Genomic DNA, 9,660 nt, shown 5'->3' on the forward strand with positions numbered 1-9,660 from the left:
ATATTTTCTCCCGCACTATACACAGTACTGGTGGATAGTGCGGGAGATGCTGATTAAAATGAGCCCTACCTTGCCCGGATCCGCCTGGCCGTTCGCCCGCAATTGTGGTTTTATTCTATGTGTATATCTTGCTGTAACTGGCACGGGCGGGGCTTCTGCACTGATGTCAGCGCCGCTTATGCATATTCATCCCCCATCCCTCCAGCTCTCCCTCTCTTCGCCGCTCCTAACTGGAGGGAGGGGGGATGAATATTCATAAGCGGCGCTGACGTCAGTGGAGAAGCCCCGCCCGTGCCAGTTACAGCAGGATATACACATAGAATAAAACCACAATTGCGGGCGAACTGCCGGGCGGATCCGGGTAAGGTAGGACTCGTTTTAATCAGCGTCTCCCGCACTATCCCCCAGTACTGTGGATAGTGCGGGAGAAAATATATGACAGTTTTCCTTTAAGTTCCCCATGTTGTACATAGGTTTTGTATATATAATGTACTGTTGCTTTAATGTTTGGATCACATGATTGTTACCCTGGAGGCTCCAGTGACCAGGTGACCCCCCCCAAGTGACCTATGGGCTCCTTGCACAGCCCCCCTATATAACCAGGAGAGGGGCTGCAATTTCTCTCTTGTTCCTGAGGTCCAGTCCAGTCAAGTTGTTCCAGTGTCTGTGTCCAGAGCATTGGGGACCTCAAGCCTAAAGTCCTGCAGCCACAAGTCGGTCATCAGTAAGTCAAGTCATCTTATTGTCAGTCTCCATCTCTGTCAAGTCAAGTCCATCTGTAGTCACCGTGGCCTGCACTAAAGTCAGTCTAACTACTGCAAGTCCCAGCAAGCCTGCAAGGTCCCCCTGTGTCACTGGTCACCTCCCTGGGATATTTGGCTGTACTGCAAAGACTATATCACCTGTCTTGCCTCAGTAAAGCTGCCGTTATCCTTAAAGGGGTACTCCGGTGAAAACCTTTTTTCTTTTAAATCAACTGGTGGCAGAAAGTTAAACATATTTGTAAATTACTTCTATTAAAAAAATCTTAATCCTGCCAGTACTTATTAGCTGCTGAATGCTACAGAGGAAATTTCTTTCTTTTTGGAACACTGATGACATCACGAACACAGTGCTCTCTGCTGACATCTCTGTCCATTTTAGGAACCATGCATAGCAGAGGTATGCTAAGGGCAGCATGGTGGCTCAGTGGTTAGCACTGCTGCCTTGCAGTGCTGGGGACTTGGGTTCAAATCCCACTAAGGACAACAATAAATAAAGCGTTATTATTATTATAATAACGTCAGCAGAGAGAACTGTGTTCGTGATGTCATCAGAGAGCATTCCAAAAAGAAAAGAATTTCCTCTGTAGTATTCAGCAGCTAATAAGTACAGGAAGGATTAAGATTTTTTGATAGAAGTAATTTACAAATATGTTTAACTTTCTGCCACCAGTTGATTTAAAAGAAAAAAGGTTTTCACCGGAGTACCCCTTTAATCTGGTGTCGGTGTCTTCATTGCCCCTGACTAACCCAGGATCAGCAGTATTACCTTCGGGTGGTTAAGGCTATCCCACGCCCTGGCGTCACGACAAGGAGGGGTTAATAACATCTGCCCTGCACCTCACATACCGACACCACAACTTTGCCGAAATCCTTTGGCGATAGAAGGGCACAAACCATTGACGGCAATGCAATCCGTGCGGATTTCTGCTGAAGGAATGAACATGTTAATTTTTTCAGCGGATGGTTCAACAGAAAACCTATTCATAGATATATCTGATTCATGCAGCGAAATTTCAGAGCGGAATTCCTGAGAAGAATTAGTCTCCGAAATTCTGCGGTGTGAACATACCCTTTCTCTGTGTTAGCTCTACTGTTTTGGCTTTGGCTTACAAATATTGATGCAAAATACTGACCCAAATATTGGCGTGAGAACGTGGCCTTTGTCTCACTTTGTTGTAGAGCTTTTCTGTGCCTCTGTCTCCGAATGAACAAGAGTTTTACATGTTCCTGTTGCTGCTTATTTATTAATTCAGCTGGAGGAGTTGAATGCTCTCGGCTCATGGGTCACTGCATGCAATGTCAAATATACAGTGACAAAACCAGCCTCAGGCCAGGGCAAAAACAGTGCATGTTCACTCTCAAGGAAAGAGTTTACAGATGCAATGAAATATGCCTGTGTGCACAGTACTATAGGCCGGGAGAGGACTGTCTGCATTTATGGAGCACATTAGACCACACAGGCTATTAGAAAACTGAAGTAGAGAGAAGAACAGAATTTTAACTTCATAAACACCAAAGATGTTTTCAGTATTTTATGTATCCCTCAACTTACAATGGCCTCAATATACAATAGTTTCAACATACAATGGTCTTTTATGGACCATTGTAAGTTGAAACCAGACTCAACATATAATGTACAGACAGTCCAGATCTGTGAAACGTGTCAATAGCTGGAAGAACTGACCAATCAGAATGGGCATTTTACTGGTAAGACCCCTGTATTACTGAAGTGTATGCACTGACTGGTGTCTGGTAGCGCCCCCTACAGTACAGGGAGGTATCACATGTTCTGTACACTTTACCTGTACCAGGGTTACCTGCTCCTTTGGACACCAGGTGAGGGCGGCTCCATGTTACTTTTTTAGGACACTGCTTGTACTGTACAGGACCCCGAAGAAGATTCTGTTCTCTACATAGACCAGTGTTTCCCAAGCAGGGTGCCGCCAGCTGTTGCAAAACTACAACTCCCATCATGCCCGGACAGCCTTTGGCTGTCCGGGCATGCTGGGAGTTGTAGTTTTGCAACAGCTGGAGGCGCCCTGCTTGGGAAACACTGACATAGACAGTGATTTATAGCTCCCAACTGATCTTTCTTACTTTAATATGTAAGGACTTTCTTTATCTATATTAGTTATCTACTTATTTTTCTTTAATTTTCACTTTTTCCTATTTTTGGATGACATTTGGGACTTCAGAACCAATTACCAGGTTTCCATAGAGTTCTGGTCTCAACATACAATGGTTTCAACATACAATGGTTGTCCTGGAACCAATTAATATTGTAACTTGAGGGACCACTGTATACTCTCTTAGGGTCCATTCACACATGCATATTTTCTGCTGCAGATTTGCTGTAGCAGATTTTGCGACCTATTGAAGTCAATGGGCGGCAAAATCTGCTGAAGGAAATCTGCAGCAGAAAATATGCACATGTGAACTTACCAGGGTATGTTCACACATGCTTATTTTGCTGCAGATTTTCCTACCTGTTAGACTGGTTTCACAACCAGAATTTACGAACGCTATGTCGAAACGGAATTCTGCTCAGAAATTCTGGTGCAGCAGAGTCCCATTGCTGGCAATGAAATTCTGCTGCACAGTGAACACTGCAGAGTTTTCGAGGCAGACTTTCCACACATAAAATTCCCTTACAGCCATTGCCGGCCATAAGGTTGGTCCTTGCACTAACTGATTCAGTCGGCATTGCCCGTACTCAGAATCTCAGGCTGGATTTTGTCCAGCCGGAGATTCCAAAGTGTGAACCCAGCATTAAAGTCAATAGGTAGGAAAATCAGCAGCAAAATACTGGCGTGTAAACATACCCTAAGGGTCCATTCACACAGGCAGATTTTGTACAGATTTTGGGTCAGCAGAAAAGCCGCAATAGTGAAAGATTGGCTGCGGACCCATTGAAGTCAATGGCAACAAAATCAGCTGTGGATTGTTCGGCAGCAAATGCGCTGTGAAAAATCCAAGACGAAATTCACCCGTGTGAATGGACCCTTAGGATCTTCTCACACAGGCGGATTTTACTCAGTGAATTTGCTGCAGAAGATTTGCTGCAGATTTTATTACCATTGATTTCAATGGGTCCACAGAAAGTTGCTAATTTGCCACTATTACGGAAATCCACACATGTGAACAGACTCTCAAAGGAAATCTCACCTAGAAATCACTATGAAACTTGTTGTATAGCTATTAGGCTAGGTTCACACTACAGAATTTCTGTCTGCAATGCCGCTTTAAAATGGCAGGCACAAATTCCGTTCACAAATTCACACTTCGGAATTTGTGAAGCGGAATTTGTGAACGGAAAATCCACTTGGAAATTTCAGCCTGAAGAATGCAACACCATTCTTCAGGCGGAAATTTCCAAGTGGATTTTCCGTTCACAAACTCGCGGAAGACATTGCAGTCTATTGAAGACTGCAGTGTCCGCACGGTCCTACCGACAACTGATTCTGGCCGCACTCGGAATCTCCGGGCAGAAACTTTCTGCCCGGAGATTCCGCAGTGTGAACCTAGCCTCATAGTACAGGAAGCAATGGTAAAAAATGAGAGTCAAAGATGTGTGGCCATGACACTGAAGTAGCCCAGGCTGCAGCGCCACTCCTTTTCACTGCCCTCTCCATCTATGATTGACAGGCAGGTCTCTATGAACCGTGATGAAATCCCAGACAGGCACCAATCGTTCACGGGGACAAGTGGCAGCTTCACTGACTCAACGCACGTGCGACATGACTGACAGCGAACAGCGGGGAAAGATCAAGCACTAGTACTCTCAATGGGGGAAATTTATCAAAAGCAAAAGTGGTGCAGTGGCCCATAGCAACCAATCAGATCGCTTCTTTCATTTTGCAAAGGCCTTTTTAAAAATGAAAGAAGCAATCTGATTGGTTGTTATGGGCAACTGCACCACTTCTGCTCTGCACAGGTTTTGATAAATCTCCCCCAATGTCTGTATCAGGGCAGTGTGGAATTTCGGCAATAAGTAGAGCTCTGTCTGGCGGTCATAGATGGAGAAGGCGGTGAAAGGGAACAGCGAGGGGCACATAAGATTATGACCATACGTAGATTTCTGCAGAGCGAATCCACGAGGATCCATGCAAATGTTATTGTGGATTGGCTGCGGTGTACAGGATTACCTGTTCCTGTACAGTGGTGAGCAGTGATGCATACGGAATTCAAACAGAATTTTTGTGTTTTCAAAACACAGATTGCACTCTAATTTGGAGTACCATTAATTCCCATTAATTTCAATAGGGTTTTGAACGTAATTCCGCATAAGCTCAAGACGTCTTTAAATTTTGTGGCATACGGAATGTGAAATTTCCGTGGTTGAATGTCCGCAGTGGAAAATCTGCTGTGTGAATAGGACAGAAAAAAACCAATGCACATAGGGGGAGATTTATCATTTATTATTTAACCTGTGCTAAGAAAAATTTGCCCAGTTGCTCATAGCAACCAATCAGATCGCTTCTTTCATTTTGCAGAGGCCTTGTTAAAAATGAAAGAAGCGATCTGATTGGTTGCTATGGGCAACTGGGCAACTTTTCCTCTGGACAGGTTTTGATAAATCTCCCCAATAATGTGCAGTAAATTTTGTGGACTTTCTGAGTGGAATATTTCCCCAAAATTCCGCTCTGAAATTCCACTGTGTGAACATAGCTTTAGGGTGCATTCACACGGGCGTATTTGTCAGCGGATCCGCAGCTGCGGATCCACTGACAAAGGCCCCTAAAGTGCTGCCCTCTTTGTGCCTGCTAATAGCTGCAATCCGCCGCTACCAGCAGACACACTGTGATGTGCGAGTTACCCTGCAGTGTACTCACAAACATCGCGGCCGCTCTCTGTGTATCTCAGGGAGCCGGGGGAGCAGCCGCGATGTGCGGGATGTGCGGATACACTGCGACTCGCAATTCACAGTATGTCTGCTGGTAGCGGCCGATTGCCACTATTAGCAGGCACAAAGAGGGCAGCACTTTAGGGGCCTTTGTCAGCTGATCCGCAGCTGCGGATCCGCTGACAAATACGCCCGTGTGAATGCACCCTTAGGGTATGTTCACACACTGTGGACTGGTTGCAGATTTTCCTGATTTACTTATATATTGCAGTAGATAAACAGTTTTTCATCTGGTTATTGAAATCAAAGGGATCTATCTGTTCCAGTCCAGAATGGATCTGAGGAATGGAAAGGAAACGCAATTGAAAAGCGCTGCTGTGAACGAGCCCTTACAAGACCTCACCCTGTGCTGTATGTGTTGTAGCTTTTCTGCCACATGTACTTGTAGCCTAAAAACTTTTAACTAAATATAAAATTCACCAAAGTCGCTTGTAAAAAAAAAAAGAAATAAAAAAAAAACTTTAAACATGCTTTAACTCCTTAACGACGCAGGACGCATATTTATGTCCTGGGCCAGCTCCCGCGATATAAACGGCCGGGCCCTGCGGCAAATATCGGACATCACCAATCGCGGTCATGTCCGGTATTAACCCTTCAACTTTGATTGCCGCCTCTAAAGTGAAAGTAAGGCTGCTTTCACACTATAAAATGTATCCATTTTAAAGATCCGTTCAAGATCCGTTAAATGTGATTTAACCCCCTCCCTAAGAAAAGTATGAATCACCCCCCTTTTCCCATAAAAAAACCAATGTAAATAAAAATAAATCTAAACATATGTGGTATTGCCGCGTGCGTAAATGTCCGTACTATAAAAATATATTATTAATTAAAACGTATGGCCAATGGCGTACACGTAAAAAAAAAATCCAAACTCCAAAATAGCTTATTTTTGGTCACTTTTTATACCATAAAAAAATGGTACTGATAAAAACTTCAGGTCACGGCTCAAATAGGAGGCCTCATACATCCCTGTATACGGAAAAATAAAAAAGATATAAGTAGGGTATCATTTTAAACGTATGGACCTACAGAATAAAGAGAAGGTGTCAATTTTACCGAAAAAAGCACTGCGTAGAAACGGAAGCCCCCAAAAGTTACAAAATGGTGTGTTTTCTTTCCAATTTTGTCGCACAATTATTTTTTTTTTTTGTTTTGCCGTAGATTTTTGGGTAAAATGACAGATGTCATTACAAAGTAGAATTGGTGGCGCAAAAAAAAAGCCATCATATGGGTCTGTAGGTGCCAAATTGAAAGGGTTATGATTTTTAAAAGGTGAGGAGGAAAACCCCTTGGTCCTTATTCATTGAGCTCTTGTAGTGTTTATGTGTTGTGTGATACAGTGTGATGGAGCCTGGGGGGGGGGGGGGGGAGGTGACCGGCAGTGCAGGGGGCAGCTCAGCGGCACTGCTTGTTTCTGCCGCCCTGGGCCCGGCTCTCCTGTCGCCTTGTGCCCACTCCCCTGTCACCCGTGCCCGCTCCCCGGCTCTCCTGTCACCCGTGCCCGCTCCCCGGCTCTCCTGTCACCCGTGCCCGCTCCCCGGCTCTTCTGTCACCCGTGCCCGCTCCCCGGCTCTCCTGTCACCCGTGCCCGCTCCCTGTCACCCGAGCCCGCTCCCCGGCTCTACTGTCTCCATGTGCCCACTCCCTGTCACCCGAGCCCGCTCCCCGGCTCTACTGTCTCCATGTGCCCACTCCCTGTCACCCGAGCCCGCTCCCCGGCTCTACTGTCTCCAGTGCCCGCTCCCCGGCTCTCCCGTCACCAGTGCCCGCTCCCCGGCTCTACTGTCTCCAGTGCCCGCTCCCCGGCTTTACTGTCACCAGTGCCCGCTCCCCGGCTCTCCCGTCACCAGTGCCCACCGGCCAGGTCTGCTGCCTCCCCTCCGGAGCCCCTGTGCCCGGTCCTGTCTATTGGTCTGCACTTCCAGGCCACGCCTAACCAAAAGTGAGGGGAGGTGGTCCGGGAGGAAGGCGCCCCCTGCAGCTCTGTGTCCACCTCACTGCCGCAGAGGACCGCTAAGTGTGAGCGCAGGGCTGTGCTGGAGCCGGGGGCAGCGGAGGAGTTGTGCGGGGCCCCAGCATGGAGCAAGGTAACAGCCTCATACCTCTTACCACCCCACTCCTCACCACACACCCCTTACCACCCCACTCCTCACCACACACCCCTTACCACCCCACTCCTCACCACACACCCCTTACCACCCCACTCCTCACCACACACCCCTTACCACCCCACTCCTCACCCCACACCCCTTACCACCCCACTTCGCACCCCTTACCACCCCACTCCTCACCCCCCACACCCCTTACCACCCCACTTCGCACCCCTTACCACCCCACTACTCACCCCCACACCCCTTACCACCCCACTCCTCACCACCCCACTCCTCACCACACACCCCTTACCACCCTACTCCTCACCCCCACACCCCTTACCACTCCACTCCTCACCCCTTACCACCCCACTCCTCACCCCTTACCACCCCACTCCTCACCCCCACACCCCTTACCACCCCACACCCCTTACCACCCCACTCCTCACCCCACATCCCTTACCACCCCACACCCCTTACCACTCCTCACCCCTTACCACCCCACACCCCTTACCACTCCTCACCCCACACCCCTTACCACCCCACTCCTCACCCCACACCCCTTACCACCCCACTCCTCACCCCACACCCCCTCTCCTCACCCTTTCTCCATCACTTTGGGGACCGGTGTTCGCTGCTCATTGTCTGCCGGGGACGCCGCTTACACTTGGCACAGCCGCTACAATGGCATCAGAAGACATGTGCTATTGTTGTGCCCCCCGGGTAGTGCGGGGTATGGAGCGGGGATCCCGGGGTGCGGGCAGAGAAGGAGACGGGAACTTTGCAGGGAAAGGCTTTGTGTCAGTGATCCGGGCGGATTGTATGGAAGGGGCCGGGAGCGACAGAGCCTGGGATCACATGTGTGCTATATAATGTATGTATGATATATAATGATAATAATAATGTGTGCTATATAATGTATGTATGATATATAATGATAATAATAATGTGTGCTATATAATGTATGTATGATATATAATGATAATAATAATGTGTGCTATATAATGTATGTATGATATATAATGATAATAATAATGTGTGCTATATAATGTATGTATGATATATAATGATAATAATAATGTGTGCTATATAATGTATGTATGATATATAATGATAATAATAATGTGTGCTATATAATGTATGTATGATATATAATGATAATAATGTGTGCTATATAATGTATGTATGATATATAATGATAATAATAATGTGTGCTATATAATGTATGTATGATATATAATGATAATAATAATGTGTGCTATATAATGTATGTATGATATATAATGATAATAATGTATGTATGATATATAATGATAATAATGTATGTATGATATATAATGATAATAATGTATGTATGATATATAATGATAATAATGTATGTATGATATATAATGATAATAATGTATGTATGATATATAATGATAATAATGTGTGCTATATAATGTATGTATATAATGTATGTGATGATAATGTATGCTATATAACGGTCAATCACAAATGCAGTATAATAGAATAAGTTTGTACCATAATGCACGGTCTGCATGTGTGCAGTATAATAGTATATGTGTGCAGTATTATAGTGCCTGTGTGCAGTTTAATAGTATATTTGTGCAGTATAATAGTATAATATGTGTGCGGTATAATAGTATATGTGTGCAGTATAATAGTATATGTGTGCGGTATAATAGTATATGTGTGCAGTATAATAGTATAAGTGTGCAGTATAATAGTATATGTGTGCAGTATATGTACGCAGTATAATAGTATATGTATGCGGTATAATAGTATATGTGTGCAGTATAATAGTATATGTGTGCGGTATAATAGTATATGTGTGCAGTATAATAGTATATGTGTGCAGTATAATAGTATATGTATGCGGTATAATAGTATATGTGTGTGG

This window comes from Hyla sarda, chromosome 7, assembly GCF_029499605.1.
Source record: "Hyla sarda isolate aHylSar1 chromosome 7, aHylSar1.hap1, whole genome shotgun sequence".
Taxonomy (NCBI): Eukaryota; Metazoa; Chordata; class Amphibia; order Anura; family Hylidae; genus Hyla; species Hyla sarda.